The sequence below is a fragment of the Girardinichthys multiradiatus genome, chromosome Y (genome assembly GCF_021462225.1).
Source record: "Girardinichthys multiradiatus isolate DD_20200921_A chromosome Y, DD_fGirMul_XY1, whole genome shotgun sequence".
NCBI lineage: Eukaryota > Metazoa > Chordata > Actinopteri > Cyprinodontiformes > Goodeidae > Girardinichthys > Girardinichthys multiradiatus.
Window position 1 is genome coordinate 5,737,289 of NC_061818.1, and position 15,143 is coordinate 5,752,431.

Sequence of the window (15,143 nt, forward strand, 5' to 3'; positions counted from 1 at the left end):
GAGAACTCGAAATCCGGAGAGAATCCATAAGAGTCAAAAAAGCTGGATTGACCATTCTCATCCAATGTCAGAGCTAGCCAGTGTTCCCCCGGCATGTGTGAAGGATGTGTATTCACGATAAAGTAGGCCGGCCCTGGGAATTTGTCAGCTAGCAGCGGCAGCTGGTCGCACGGCCACACACCGCAAAACAAATCTCCCAGCAGATGACGCATCAGGCTCTCAATTTCATGATTATTCATGCCTAATTAGATTAATAATAATCCACCAGCACACGCCTCTTTGAATCAATCTCTAAAATAGAATCATAACAAGCGTAGATGATCAGCGTGGTGGTATATGGCAACGGGTTTCTGAAGCGCATTTCCAATCTTAAATTCCCACTGGAAACTGGAGATAGAGCATCTGTGTCCTCACCCGGGTTAAGATTAAATGTGAATAGAGAGTATCCTTGATTAAATTCCTGACGTGTTATACTCAGTGGAAGATCTATTAGATGTCGTCCTGTAGCCGTAAACAAGTTGTAATACTCTCTCACTGAATGACCTTGGTTAAAATTTGGCTGGAAGGCTTTAGCAGGAATTTGTCTGCCATCCTTACACAAAGCTAAATATTCCATATCAAAATGATTAAAGTCAAACGGATTGAGATTGCGTGTTCCTGTAAAAGCGTCATGATCCAGTAACGCAATCACCACATACTTGGGAAAGATGCCTAAGAAAAGATTCTCTTGGTTGCATACCCTTGAATTTTCAGGGATGGAATATGTTTTTACATTCACACGTGAAAGTGGATACAGAGCATTTGCTTTCATTAAAGCTGAAGCGTGCCCCAGTCGTACAGCTGGAGAGAGAGTAACTTTTTTGATAAAAAGAGATGCTCCTAATATCCTGAGTTTGTAAGTGGAGTCTCTTGCGGCCATGAGACAAAAGGCATCGTTGGCTCTTGTAAGTTTAATTTTAAGGTCAACAGAGTTTAAAAGAAGTCTCTCGCAGAAAAATATGTCTGCATGCAGGGGCCTAGGAGATGTACCTCCCTGGAATTTGCCGTAAAGCCTGCTCTGCTGTTAAGACCTTGGTTAGGGCCGTTAGTTGTAACAATAGAGTTCAGAGCACCTGCAGTGTCTTTATAAAAAAGACCGGAGCTAAACTGGGTTTTTAAAGAATCCTCAGAAAAGTTTAACAATGTCTCAATCATGGCTCTATATGGATGTGTAGCGCTGGATTGTGAAATCATTCGATCTCCGAGAGTGACGTCACACTGACTGAAGATGGTGTTTAACGGGTAGTTGATGAGCCCTACAGGTGCATCATCTGGCAGGTTTGTTCCATTCTCGTTAGTAATTTTCACTCTGAGATGCAACAGCGTATCGTTGAGATCCAGATACTTTTCTCCGTCTCCCGGAATGAAAAACTCGATCGGCCCTCCATCAGTGATTGCTGATAAAGGCTGGATCTCGGTGTAAATTTTATCTTCGATTGATAGCTGCGTCATCGGGGCAGAAAATAAGTCCAACTCTGCCAGCGTGCACTCTGATGATTTGTTATGTAAAAGAGCCATTATTTAAATATATCAAAACTTGCGGATGACTTCCTTCCTCTTCGTTTGTCAGCTGCGACTGATCTCCTTTTTCGCGTTTGTCGTTGTTTTTTAACTGTCCTTAAACGATCACCAGGGGGTCTTGTTCTGGGTCTTTTGGATAAAACCATAATTCCTGAACCTTCTTGACCGTCGATGTGTGTAGAACCACTCATTTTACTCACGGCTCTACCGATGACATCCGAAGCGATATTTGATGCAGCCGTTTTAAGATGGGGTTTTGCAATTGCAAATCCTTTTTTAACCAGAGGGGATACGAAGCGGAATAATTTTGAAAATAATGATCCAATTCCGCGTCCGTACATGACCGGGGCCCCATAAAACCCTGGCAGATTACCGCCTGATTGACTTACATAGTAATTTACAAAGCGATTTGGATCACGTCTCAGACTTCGATGTGCCATGTTCTCTCTTGCCTGCTTGATGCAGTGTTGAATGACCAGCGTAATATGAATGATAACCAATCAATCTTAGAGGTTATATACATATCTCTGGAATAGTTTATACAAATAAAATTTATCTCAGGCTACGTTGTGATATCACCGGTCTGAAGTGTAGTCTTATGACGATCTTTCCGTAGACGAAATTTACAAGAACGTTTTGGTCCGATTTAATTTCTATATTGATATTTTCAATATGTCTTCTGGAGACTGGAAGGTAGTGGGCGGGGTTAAACGTCTGAGTAATCATATCACTGAATGTGCCTTGTACTTTGACGGTCCGCAGTAAAGGTGCAAAAGTGTCGCCTACTATTTGTGGGCTGACCACGTCGCTGTAACAGTATAGGTGATAGAAACCAGCCTTTATATCCGCCGGAAAAGGAGCCAGTTTTGGTTCAGAAACATGAATCCATTCCCCTGGTTTCACGCCCATCATATAAGCTAGAGTGCTGAAGAAGCGTATTTCATACGGACTATTTGCTTGAAATGCAAATCTCTTTTGAACTTTGCTGAATTTAATGCGTAAACCCGATTTCAATTTTTTGAAAAACATTTCCATCTCTGTCTCGAGTTGAACAACGCTGTTATAGTAGCCACTTCTGATCCTTTGCGTATTGATCTCCACATCACCAACCTTCCTCCATTCAAAGTAGGCATCATAATCCGGTAAATTATGCCATGTATGAGGGTATGAAATCTCGGCTAATGCAACCATCCATTGGCCTTCTAAATCAATATGTTGAGCTAAATTTACACGGAAACTTGAACTGGTATTATTTTTAAACACTTCCATGCTAGCATTAGATGGAAGAGTAACGTAAAAGCCATCATCCTCTACCTGACGGTTCATGATGCTGTGTCAACTGTGAGGTTTAGTGCAAACCTTTTTTATACGTTTCGAAGTTCATCAAACTTGATCCAACTGTTGAATTTCTCAGGCCAGTTTTTCCAGCTTACAAAAACCTGTTTGACTCCCTTGACCGTACGTCGTTTTAATATTTTTTCCACTTGATACATCTTGTTGTTAAATATTTTTACTTTTTGAAGTTCCTCAGCGTAAAAGGAACCCTCGATAGGTTCTCCATCCAAATCTTTGAGTTTGTATACAGGAGGAGAACGGGGTATCCGATCATACACTGTAAACACTTCATCCGTAAAACTCTGTTCGTATTTTTTGTCAAACACTCCACGGACCTTGGATATTCTGACAAGATCCCCTTGTTTAAACGTTGTCACTGAGTCCTTGCAATATCTGTTGGACTTGACATCATACAGATTCTGAAACACTTGAAAGGCATTTTCTGGGGTCACTTCCATAGGGCTCATTTAAATGCTGGAGTGGTAGGAATGGTTGTAGCTTCTAGCTAGGTTTTGCAGTACATCGACGTACCGCCGGGTATTGTTAGCTGTAAAATATCTCCACATCCTTGTTTTTAATGTGCGGTTAAATCTCTCGACCACTGAAGCTTTTGCTTCACTCGCTGTGGCAAAATGTTCAATACCGTGTTTCTCCATTAAAACTTTAAATTTCTTGTTAAAAAATTCTTTACCGGCATCTGTCTGAAGTTTTTTGGGGATCTGACTTTCTGTAAAAACTGATTCAAATGCCTTTACCACCTCAGCGGCTGTTTTCCTCTTCAAAACTCGTACATACGCCCTTTTTGAAAATATGTCAATGACTGTTAATAAATAATTATAACCATCATTTTCCATGGCCAGAGCTTGCATGTCACAGAGATCAGCCTGGAACTGCCTCAATGGTCTGGTGACAAAAACTCTGTTTCTCGGGAACTTTATTCTTGCAGGTTTATGTAGAGTATAGGTATCTTCTCCTGATAAAAAATCTTTAACTTTTTCAACCGCAACCTTCTTTCCCGTTTCATCTTGCATAACCCTCCTCAGCCTATCTACACCCCCAAAACTTACCGGATTTGAAGGGCTATAATATACTTTCTTCATCAGCCGTCTTCCTGCCATCTCTGCCTTATGCTCACTCTGCCGATTACTTGTTAAATAATGAGAAAAAACACACAGGAGGGTAGATTTATCCTTATTTTGTTTTTATTTTTATTTTTTTATTTAATATAAACAAAAAACAACCAGAAAACAAAATCAGATAAAATGCAGATGAATTCAAACACTACTAGCTTTTTAAACAACACTTTTGGGAAAGGTTACTATGTTCCTACTTTAATTGTATTTAATAGTAAAAAGAAAAAAGAAGAAAAATCATATAATGCAGATTAACTAAAGTACTGGAATACTAAAAAAAAAAAAATGATACAACAACAAGTCATCAAACATGTGAGATCAGTTTGTCAGTCCATAGCACTCTGAAACAGAGTTAAATTGTTTGAGATGTTTCTCATCGACCATGCGATCATAAACGTGCGCTATTGCACTGTGGATGCCTTGTACCGATTTCAGTTCATATAAAACCGTCTTGGCAATCGTCTTCACTCTGAAGTCATCCGCTTGTATGCTTCGAAGTACCAGAAGATTCTGAATAGCAGGAATGAGTTTGGGGGTTACGAGTCGTCGTACGATGCGTTGAAAGTTGACTTGGTAATAATCCTCCCCCAGTACCTCCAGGCAATGGTGTTGACGCTGGCTTGGGTGGTTCGTTATACATCCATAGCAGGTTTCTCTGAGATAGTTCAAAGAGGTTATGTTGAATAAATGAAGTATCGCTGTTTTCACCGTATTGATGAGGGTGGTTGAGAACCAACCGTCAATTTCGTCCTCCTGGTTACTCTCATCCTCTGCTGAAGGCTGAGGGTCCTCCATCGGTTCCAGGGTTTGTGTAGGGGCTTCGGTAGAGGGTGAGTAGCCGGTGGCTACCTCCTCCTCCACGACCACCTTCATGTCTTCAGGCAGGACATTCGCGTCTACAGACTCAGCCATGAATAGCGGTGATGGTGAGCAGAGGTCTGGAGAAAGCGGTAGATATTTCATGTTGTATCCTGTAGGTGATGCAGGACTGTAGTGGTTCTCTGAGAATGAGGATGTTGAGGTGGATGGTGAGAAGAGGTCAGGGGAAGGCGGATGATATGGTCCAATGTTGAAGCTTTCATCGTGCTCAGGAGAGAAGTGGATCTCTGCTCGGTGGTTGTAGAGATCCCTGTATGGTGTCGGTCCACTCATTCTCATGATACGATTCTCAGTGTCTGTGAGCTTGCAGTTATCCCCCCGTATATATATCATAGGAAGGGGCGTGTCCTCAGAAGAGGGTTCGTTCTAAACGTAAAACAGGAAACATCAGCGTTTTTTTCACTGACATGACATCGATCCAACTTCATGACTTTTGGAAAAGGTCGGAAAGACGATGTCCAATTTCACTCATCTTCTCTGCCCAAGCTTCAAACGGCAGAGCCAGCATTGTCTTGAATACGCCGCAGTCTTGATTGAAAGCCTCCAACACAAACAGATCTGAGGGACTCGTCCGGTTGTTCCTGCGTCTGCTTGCCCGAAAAGACCAGCGGCCATTTGCTGTGGTTTTTGACCCCCACACTGCGCTAAAGAGAGGTTCTCTCTCAGCTATTTCAACATCGGATGGTATATGAAACATTCTCGCCCGTTTTACAGGTCGAGGAGACAGTTCATTTTCTTCTTCTTCTTCTTCCTCCCTCTCCTGCCTTGAGACTGTTTCAGGGCTATCATTAAGGTGCGGGATTGCAAGCTTTAACACAGCCCAGTTGCTGTGGGTGAGTGTACACAGAGCCAGTGATCCATCAAATACCTCATCTTGATCCAATTGATACAGGCAAAGCTCTCCTATTTCATACATGAAAATATAACCCCAGCTGCCAACCAGGCCATATGGCTCCAAAGACCATTCTTCCTGCAGAGTCTTGAACGGGGGTCTTTGTACCCTGCAGATGTAGTATGTTGATTTCTTAGGAGCATTCAATTCACGGGATGAATACTGGTAGACGGTCACTGGGGTTTCGCACAGAACTGACATACCTCTTGGCCGAACCGAGGTCTGATTTTCAACCATGGTTGTTGAAGTTGATGTTGGATCCTCATCATCGGTAGAGTATGTCATGACGGGAATTCCGATAGGTATCTCTGTTGAGGAAGTATATGATGCAGTTGCTTGTTCATCATCGATAGGTATCTCTGTTGAGGAAGTATATGATGCAGTTGCTTGTTCATCATTATCATCTTGGCACGCGTTGCGTTTCTCCTCCGCTTGACGATAAACTCTCTTAACTCTAGCCATTGTTGAACGGGTGTTCTTTTTTCCAACGAATGCCGCATGTAAAGTGCAGAGTTTTATCTCTGTATTTAAAGTAAACACTAAAGCACGCCCTATTGTTTTCATTGGGTTATTCAAGGTTTAACGATGCTTACAAACACACCCCCTCTATTTTTAATTGGTGCTGATGCCAAACAGTTTCCGATAATACCATATTTGTCTTGTTCTATTTATAACAAACACACCCCTGTGTTTTAATTGACTCATTTAAGGTATTGCCCCTAATGACGACAACCAATCAGCATCCACGGTTACGCCCCCTTGGACACACTACCTGCTTAACCACGTGACCTCCTGCCCACATGGCAACCACATGGCACCCACATGGCGCCAACCGGAAATCCCGCCCTCACCGGAAGTCCCGCCCACCTGTCAAAAAGTTTGATGAAAGGGTGTACTTAAATTCTCTCACAGATACTACAATTAAAGGTGTAATAAAAGCCATGAAGTCTATTTTCACAAGATATGGGATCCCAGATATTGTTATTTCTGACAATGGTCCTCAATATGCCAGTGAGAAATTCAGGAACATTGCTGGGAGTTTGTGCATTTTACTTCCAGCCCGGGGTATGCACAGTCGAATGGACAGGCAGAAAGAACATGCAAACTATTAAAAAGTTGTTAAAAAAGTCTCAAAAGGATGCAGGGGACCCTTCTGCAGTACAGAAATACGCCACCGGAGAGTGTGGAATTGTCATCTGCTCAGATGCTACTGGGACATCGATTGAAGACAAAGCTTCCGGCATCCACTTCGCTGCTTACGCATGGTGTAAATGAACGGCTAAAAGACAGACAGTCGAAACAAAAGGACTGCTATGAGCGTCATGCTAGACAACTGCCTGAGCTTCATGCTGGAGAAAATGCTAGAGTGCATAATTGATCAAAGTGGAAGCCTGGGGTGGTTCTGAAAGAGCATGAGCAGCCATGTTCCTTTGTAGTTCGCAAACAGGATGGAAGGAATCTAAGGTGCACCAGGAGACATCTCAGAAAGACTGCTGAAAAATTATTTCCACTTCCACTGAGCAGCGTATCTGCTGACTTGGGCTGTGATGACTGCTGATAAGGTTGAGACATACACACAGTTTTCTACAACAGTGCAAAGCGAGGACAGTGGTGTACCGCCTGGGTTCACGCAGCTTAACCACAGTAGATCCGGTAGATTGGTTAGAACTCAAATGATATAGAGAGTAAAATATAGTGGTGGACACTGAAGAGAATTTAAGTACACCCTTTCATCAAACATTTTGACAGGTGGGCGGGACTTCCGGTGAGGGCGGGACTTCCGGTGGGGGCCATGTGGTTGCCATGTGGGCAGGAGGTCACGTGGTCAAGCAGGTGGTGTGTCCAAGGGGGCGTAACCGTGGATGCTGATTGGTTGTCGTCATTAGGGGCAATACCTTAAATGAGTCAATTAAAACACAGGTGTGTGTTTGTTATAAATAGAACAAGACAAATATGGTATTATCGGAAACTGTTTGGCATCAGCACCAATTAAAAATAGAGGGGGTGTGTTTGTAAGCATCGTTAAACCTTGAATAACCCAATGAAAACAATAGGGCGTGCTTTAGTGTTTACTTTAAATACAGAGATAAAACTCTGCACTTTACATGCAGCATTCGTTGGAAAAAAGAACACCCGTTCAACAACGGCTAGAGTTAAGAGAGTTTATCGTCAAGCAAGCGGAGGAGAAACGCAACGCGTGCCAAGATGATGATGATGAACAAGCAACTGCATCATATACTTCCTCAACGGAGATACCTATCGATGATGAACAAGCAACTGCATCATATACTTCCTCAACGGAGATACCTATCGGAATTCCCATCATGACATACTCTACCGATGATGAGGATCCAACATCAACTTCAACAACCATGGTTGAAAATCAGACCTCGGTTCGGCCAAGAGGTATGTCAGTTCTGTGCGAAACCCCAGTGACCATCTACCAGTATTCATCCCGTGAATTGAATGCTCCTAAGAAATCAACATACTACATCTGCAGGGTACAAAGACCCCCGTTCGACACTCTGCAGGAAGAATGGTCTTTGGAGCCATATGGCCTGGTTGGCAGCTGGGGTTATATTTTCATGTATGAAATAGGAGAGCTTTGCCTGTATCAATTGGATCAAGATGAGGTATTTAATGGATCACTGGCTCTGTGTACTCTCACCCACAGCGACTGGGCTGTTTTAAGGCTTGCAATCCCGCACCTTAATGATAGCCCTGAAACAGTCTCAAGGCAAGAGAGGGAGGAAGAAGAAGAAAATGAACTGTCTCCTCGACCTGTAAAACGGGCGAGAATGTTTCATATACCATCCGATGTTGAAATAGCTGAGAGAGAACCTCTCTTTAGCGCAGTGTGGGGGTCAAAAACCACAGCAAATGGCCGCTGGTCTTTTCGGGCAAGCAGTCGCAGGAACAACCGGACGAGTCCCTCAGATCTGTTTGTGTTGGAGGCTTTCAATCAGGATTGCGTCGTATTCAAGACAATGCTGGCTCTGCCGTTTGAAGCTTGGGCAGAGAAGATGAGTGAAATTGGACATCGTCTTTCCGACCTTTTCCACAAGTCACGAAGTTGGATCGATGTCATGTCAGTGAAAAAAACGCTGACGTTTCCTGTTTTACGTTTAGAATGAACCCTCTTCTGAGGACACGCCCCTTCCTATGATATATATACGGGGGGATAACTGCAAGCTCACAGACACTGAGAATCGTATCATGAGAATGAGTGGACCGACACCATACAGGGATCTCTACAACCACCGAGCAGAGATCCACTTCTCTCCTGAGCACGATGAAAGCTTCAACATTGGACCATATCATCCGCCTTCCCCTGACCTCTTCTCACCATCCACCTCAACATCCTCATTCTCAGAGAACCACTTCAGTCCTGCATCACCTACAGGATACAACATGAAATATCTACCGCTTTCTCCAGACCTTTGCTCACCATCACCGCTATTCATGGCTGAGTCTGTAGACGCGAATGTCCTGCCTGAAGACATGAAGGTGGTCGCGGAGGAGGAGGTAGCCACCGGCTACTCACCCTCTACCGAAGCCCCTACACAAACCCTGGGACCGATGGAGGACCCTCAGCCTTCAGCAGAGGATGAGAGTAACCAGGAGGACGAAATTGACGGTTGGTTCTCAACCACCCTCATCAATACGGTGAAAACAGCGATACTTCATTTATTCAACATAACCTCTTTGAACTATCTCAGAGAAACCTGCTATGGATGTATAACGAACCACCCGAGCCAGCGTCAACACCATTGCCTGGAGGTACTGGGGGAGGATTATTACCAAGTCAACTTTCAACGCATCGTACGACGACTCGTAACCCCCAAACTCGTTCCTGCTATTCAGAATCTTCTGGTACTTCGAAGCATACAAGCGGATGACTTCAGAGTGAAGACGATTGCCAAGACGGTTTTATATGAACTGAAATCGGTACAAGGCATCCACAGTGCAATAGCGCACGTTTATGATCGCATGGTCGATGAGAAACATCACAAACAACTTAACTCTGTTTCAGAGTGCTATGGACTGACAAACTGATCTCACATGTTTGATGACTTGTTGTATCATTTTTTTTTAGTATTCCAGTACTTCAGTTAATCTGCATTATATGATTTTTCTTCTTTTTTCTTTTTACTATTAAATACAATTAAAGTAGGAACATAGTAACCTTTCCCAAAAGTGTTGTTTAAAAGCTAGTAGTGTTTGAATTCATCTGCATTTTATCTGATTTTGTTTTCTGGTTGTTTTTTGTTTATATTAAATACAAAAAAAAATAAAAAAAAATAAGGATAAATCTACCCTCCTGTGTGTTTTTTCTCATTATTTAACAAGTAATCGGCAGAGTGAGCATAAGGCAGAGATGGCAGGAAGACGGCTGATGAAGAAAGTATATTATAGCCCTTCAAATCCGGTAAGTTTTGGGGGTGTAGATAGGCTGAGGAGGGTTATGCAAGATGAAACGGGAAAGAAGGTTGCGGTTGAAAAAGTTAAAGATTTTTTATCAGGAGAAGATACCTATACTCTACATAAACCTGCAAGAATAAAGTTCCCAAGAAACAGAGTTTTTGTCACCAGACCATTGAGGCAGTTCCAGGCTGATCTCTGTGACATGCAAGCTCTGGCCATGGAAAATGATGGTTATAATTATTTATTAACAGTCATTGACATCTTTTCAAAAAGGGCGTATGTACGAGTTTTGAAGAGGAAAACAGCCGCTGAGGTGGTAAAGGCATTTGAATCAGTTTTTACAGAAAGTCAGATCCCCAAAAAACTTCAGACTGATGCCGGTAAATAATTTTTTAACAAGAAATTTAAGGTTTTAATGGAGAAACACGGTATTGAACATTTTGCCACAGCGAGTGAAGCAAAAGCTTCAGTGGTCGAGAGATTTAACCGCACATTAAAAACAAGGATGTGGAGATATTTTACAGCTAACAACACCCGGCGGTACGTCGATGTACTGCAAAACCTAGCTAGAAGCTACAACCATTCCTACCACTCCAGCATTAAAATGAGCCCTATGGAAGTGACCCCAGAAAATGCCTTTCAAGTGTTTCAGAATCTGTATGATGTCAAGTCCAACAGATATTGCAAGGACTTAGTGACAACGTTTAAACAAGGCGGTAATCTGCCAGGGTTTTATGGGGCCCCGGTCATGTACGGACGCGGAATTGGATCATTATTTTTTCAAAAATGTTTTCAAAATTATTCCGCTTCGTATCCCCTCTGGTTAAAAAAGGATTTGCAATTGCAAAACCCCATCTTAAAACGGCTACATAAAATATCGCTTCGGATGTCATCGGTAGAGCCGTGAGTAAAATGAGTGGTTCTACACACACCGACGGTCAAGAAGGTTCAGGAATTATGGTTTTATCCAAAAGATCCAGAACAAGACCCCCTGGTGATCGTTTAAGGACGGTTAAAAAACAACGACAAACGCGAAAAAGGAGATCAGTCGCAGCTGACAAACGAAGAGGAAGGAAGTCATCCGCAAGTTTTGATATATTTAAATAATGGCTCTTTTACATAACAAATCATCAGAGTGCACGCTGGCAGAGTTGGACTTACTTTCTGCCCCGATGACACAGCTATCGATTGAAGATAAAATTTACACCGAGATCCAGCCTTTATCAGCAATCACTGATGGAGGGCCGATCGAGTTTTTCATTCCGGGAGACGGAGAAAAGTATCTGGATCTCAACGATACGCTGTTGCATCTCAGAGTGAAAATTACTAACGAGAATGGAACAAACCTGCCAGATGATGCACTTGTAGGGCTCATCAACTACCCGTTAAACACCATCTTCAGTCAGTGTGACGTCACTCTCGGAGATCGAATGATTTCACAATCCAGCGCTACACATCCATATAGAGCCATGATTGAGACATTGTTAAACTTTTCTGAGGATTCTTTAAAAACCCAGTTTAGCTCTGGTCTTTTTTATAAAGACACTGCAGGTGCTCTGAACTCTATTGTTACAACTAACGGCCCTAACCAAGGTCTTAACAGCAGAGCAGGCTTTACGGCAAATTCCAGGGAGGTACATCTCCTAGGCCCCCTGCATGCAGACATATTTTTCTGCGAGAGACTTCTTTTAAACTCTGTTGACCTTAAAATTAAACTTACAAGAGCCAACGATGCCTTTTGTCTCATGGCAGCAAGAGACTCCACTTACAAACTCAGGATATTAGGAGCATCTCTTTTTATCAAAAAAGGTACTGTCTCTCCAGCTGTACGACTGGGGCACGCTTCAGCTTTAATGAAAGCAAATGCTCTGTATCCACTTTCATGTGTGAATGTAAAAACATATTCCATCCCTGAAAATTCAAGGGTATGCAACCAAGAGAATCTTTTCTTAGGCGTCTTTCCCAAGTATGTGGTGATTGCGTTACTGGATCATGACGCTTTTACAGGAACACGCAATCTCAATCCGTTTGACTTTAATCATTTTGATATGGAATATTTAGCTTTGTGTAAGGATGGCAGACAAATTCCTGCTAAAGCCTTCCAGCCCAATTTTAACCAAGGTCATTCCGTGAGAGAGTATTACAACTTGTTTACGGCTACAGGACAACATCTAAAAGATCTTCCACTGAGTATAACACGTTAGGAATTTAATCAAGGATACTCTCTATTCACATTTAATCTTAACCCGGGCGAGGACACAGATGCTCTATCTCCAGTTTCCAGTGGGAATTTAAGATTGGAAATGCGCTTCAGAAACCCGTTGCCATATACCACCACGCTGATCATCTACGCTTGTTATGATTCTATTTTAGAGATTGATTCAAAGAGGCGTGTGCTGGTGGATTATTATTAATCTAATCAGGCATGAATAATCATGAAATTGAGAGCCTGATGCGTCATCTGCTGGGAGATTTGTTTTGTGGTGTATGGCCGTGCGACCAGCTGCCGCTGCTAGCTGACAAATTCCCAGGGCCGGCCTACTTTATTGTGAACACACATCATTCACACATGCCTGGAGAACACTGGCTAGCTCTGACATTGGATGAGAATGGTCAATCCAGCTTTTTTGACTCTTATGGATTCTCTCCGGATTTCGAGTTCTACCCGTCAAGCATCGTAACATTTTTAGAAGACAGATCCTCAAAAATATTGTATCATAATAATCAGCTTCAAAACACTCTGTCCACTGTGTGCGGTCACCATTGCATTTTTTATCTATGTCATAGAGCGTGCGGATTATCAATGCAGCAAGTGTTGTCGAAATACACCGGAGATGTGATTAAGAATGATTTAATGGTATCTAACTTTGTGAAAAAATATCAGAAATGTGTCATTAATCAAAGTTGTACATTTTATACTCACGGAACATGCTCTTTGGAGATGTTTCTGGATTGTTATGGAATTTAAAATGTCTTATATATTTTTTTTCATTGTTTGTTTGTTTTTTTTTCTTCTTATGATTTAATATTTGTGTAATGATATCATATGTTAGTGTGTGAAGTAGAGAACGAAGTTAGACTTGAAAAATATAATCAATAAATATTTTATTGAATAAAAGAAATAGGCTACATGTTTCATTTTCTTATAACGGTTTATGGTAAAAATGTAATCCATCGGGGTGGTAGTGTCGTCTTACGAAGAGACCTTTTTGATCTCCCATCAGCATTTTTTGGATCTTCCAGCTCAGATCTCGACCAATGGGGAGAATGAGTTATCTGCCTTCTTCTTCTTTTTCTTCTCTGCTTAACGCTGGGGGGTGTACCCCCATTTTCAATCGATGTACCCTCTGTTTTGAAACATCTATATTCTTCACGTGCATAAGGGTTAATGACTGAAGATATAGGGATGTTTACTTCTGACATGGAGTGTAGAAAATCAGACCATCCTCGGGTTTGTGATGCTCCAGATTTTTTAAACGGAAGCATGAGATTTTTCAACAAATCAATCATGTGGGACCCTTTTATAACATTCCCTTTAAATACAAATTCACCTCGCGAAGTCCAACTCTCACTTCTTTCGGATAATTTCTTCAAAATGTACTCGGCATTTTTACGGTTGTGTTTAGGAAGGCTTTTCAGTACTTCCGTAAGAACCTGATCCTTAGGGGCCTCGTCCTGCCCTGGGCCTTGTTTTTCTTGGGACCGCTCATGTTCAGGAACCTCTGTGTCACGCTGCAGCGTTAAACTGACCCGATGTTTTTCTTCTTTTACACCTTGCTTAAGTAAAGTCAGATACCTCTGGAGAAGAGCATCGTATCTCTTGATTTTTTCATAAGAAGTCAAACCCGGCTCGTTTAATATCGCTCTCATTTCAGCATCCAAATTCTCCTCCGCCGTCTGTCTGATGGACGTGTCTGACTGGGTCAGACGCTTGAATTGAGGTGAAATGAGAAACATCTTCTGCGATGTTCTGAGAGACATTATCTCCTGATGATTCCACCCACTAGATCACCAATCAAGGGTGCAAGAGCCCTTAAGATGGGGAGAATAAAACCACCTCGTTGCTTTTTGAGAGCCAACTGTTTAGTTTTTATCCCGGTTCTTTTATCACCCAACAATCTGATGATATTTATTTGTTTCTTCAATTGTCGGTGTTGAGAGGGTGATAGTTTAATGTTACCTTTTAGGATATTCAGTGCAATCTCGCACAGAGCCTGAATAAAGTCGGGAGAGCAGTGTGCGAGAATATCTTTACGTTTCTGTGGACAGGCCTGGTACAAAGCTCTGAATAATGGTAAATTCCTTTTTATACGCGCAGACATGATGACTTACTTTGTTCTGGGTACGTACACAGCAGGCCACTGCTGAGGAAGTATCCCCGTTCTCAGTCTGAAATGTTCTGGGTAGGTAGGCGTAAAATCGATGATTAAATATCCATGAGCTTCTCTCGTTGCGTCTTCAAAACTCTCCAAGAAGAGACCCTTTTGAGATGGAAACATTTGGCGGGCCAGTATATTCAGCTGGAGTTTATCTCTCGGGTTCTTAAACAACACCATATAATTACAGTTCAAACTAATAGTGCGACTGAACTTCCCCTGATGAAAAACATTCTGAGTCAACATCATAACGCTCATATTACGATGGTGACGAAACTGGGTAAAGACCTTCATCACGTTTTCATCATCTGAGGCTTGAGCAATAACATCGTCTAGAATAATCAGATGATTCTGAACAGGAGGAAACAGGTTTTCATCTTCAAAAGAATGAGGCAATCCTTCCACAAAGGTAATATTTTTATTCATCTTCTGCAATTCAGCATACATGGGTTGAAAAGATGTGTAAATCCATACAATATTTTCTGGAACAATATCCATGACATGATTACAGTTTTGTAAAATACTTTTTACAAAGAAAGTTTT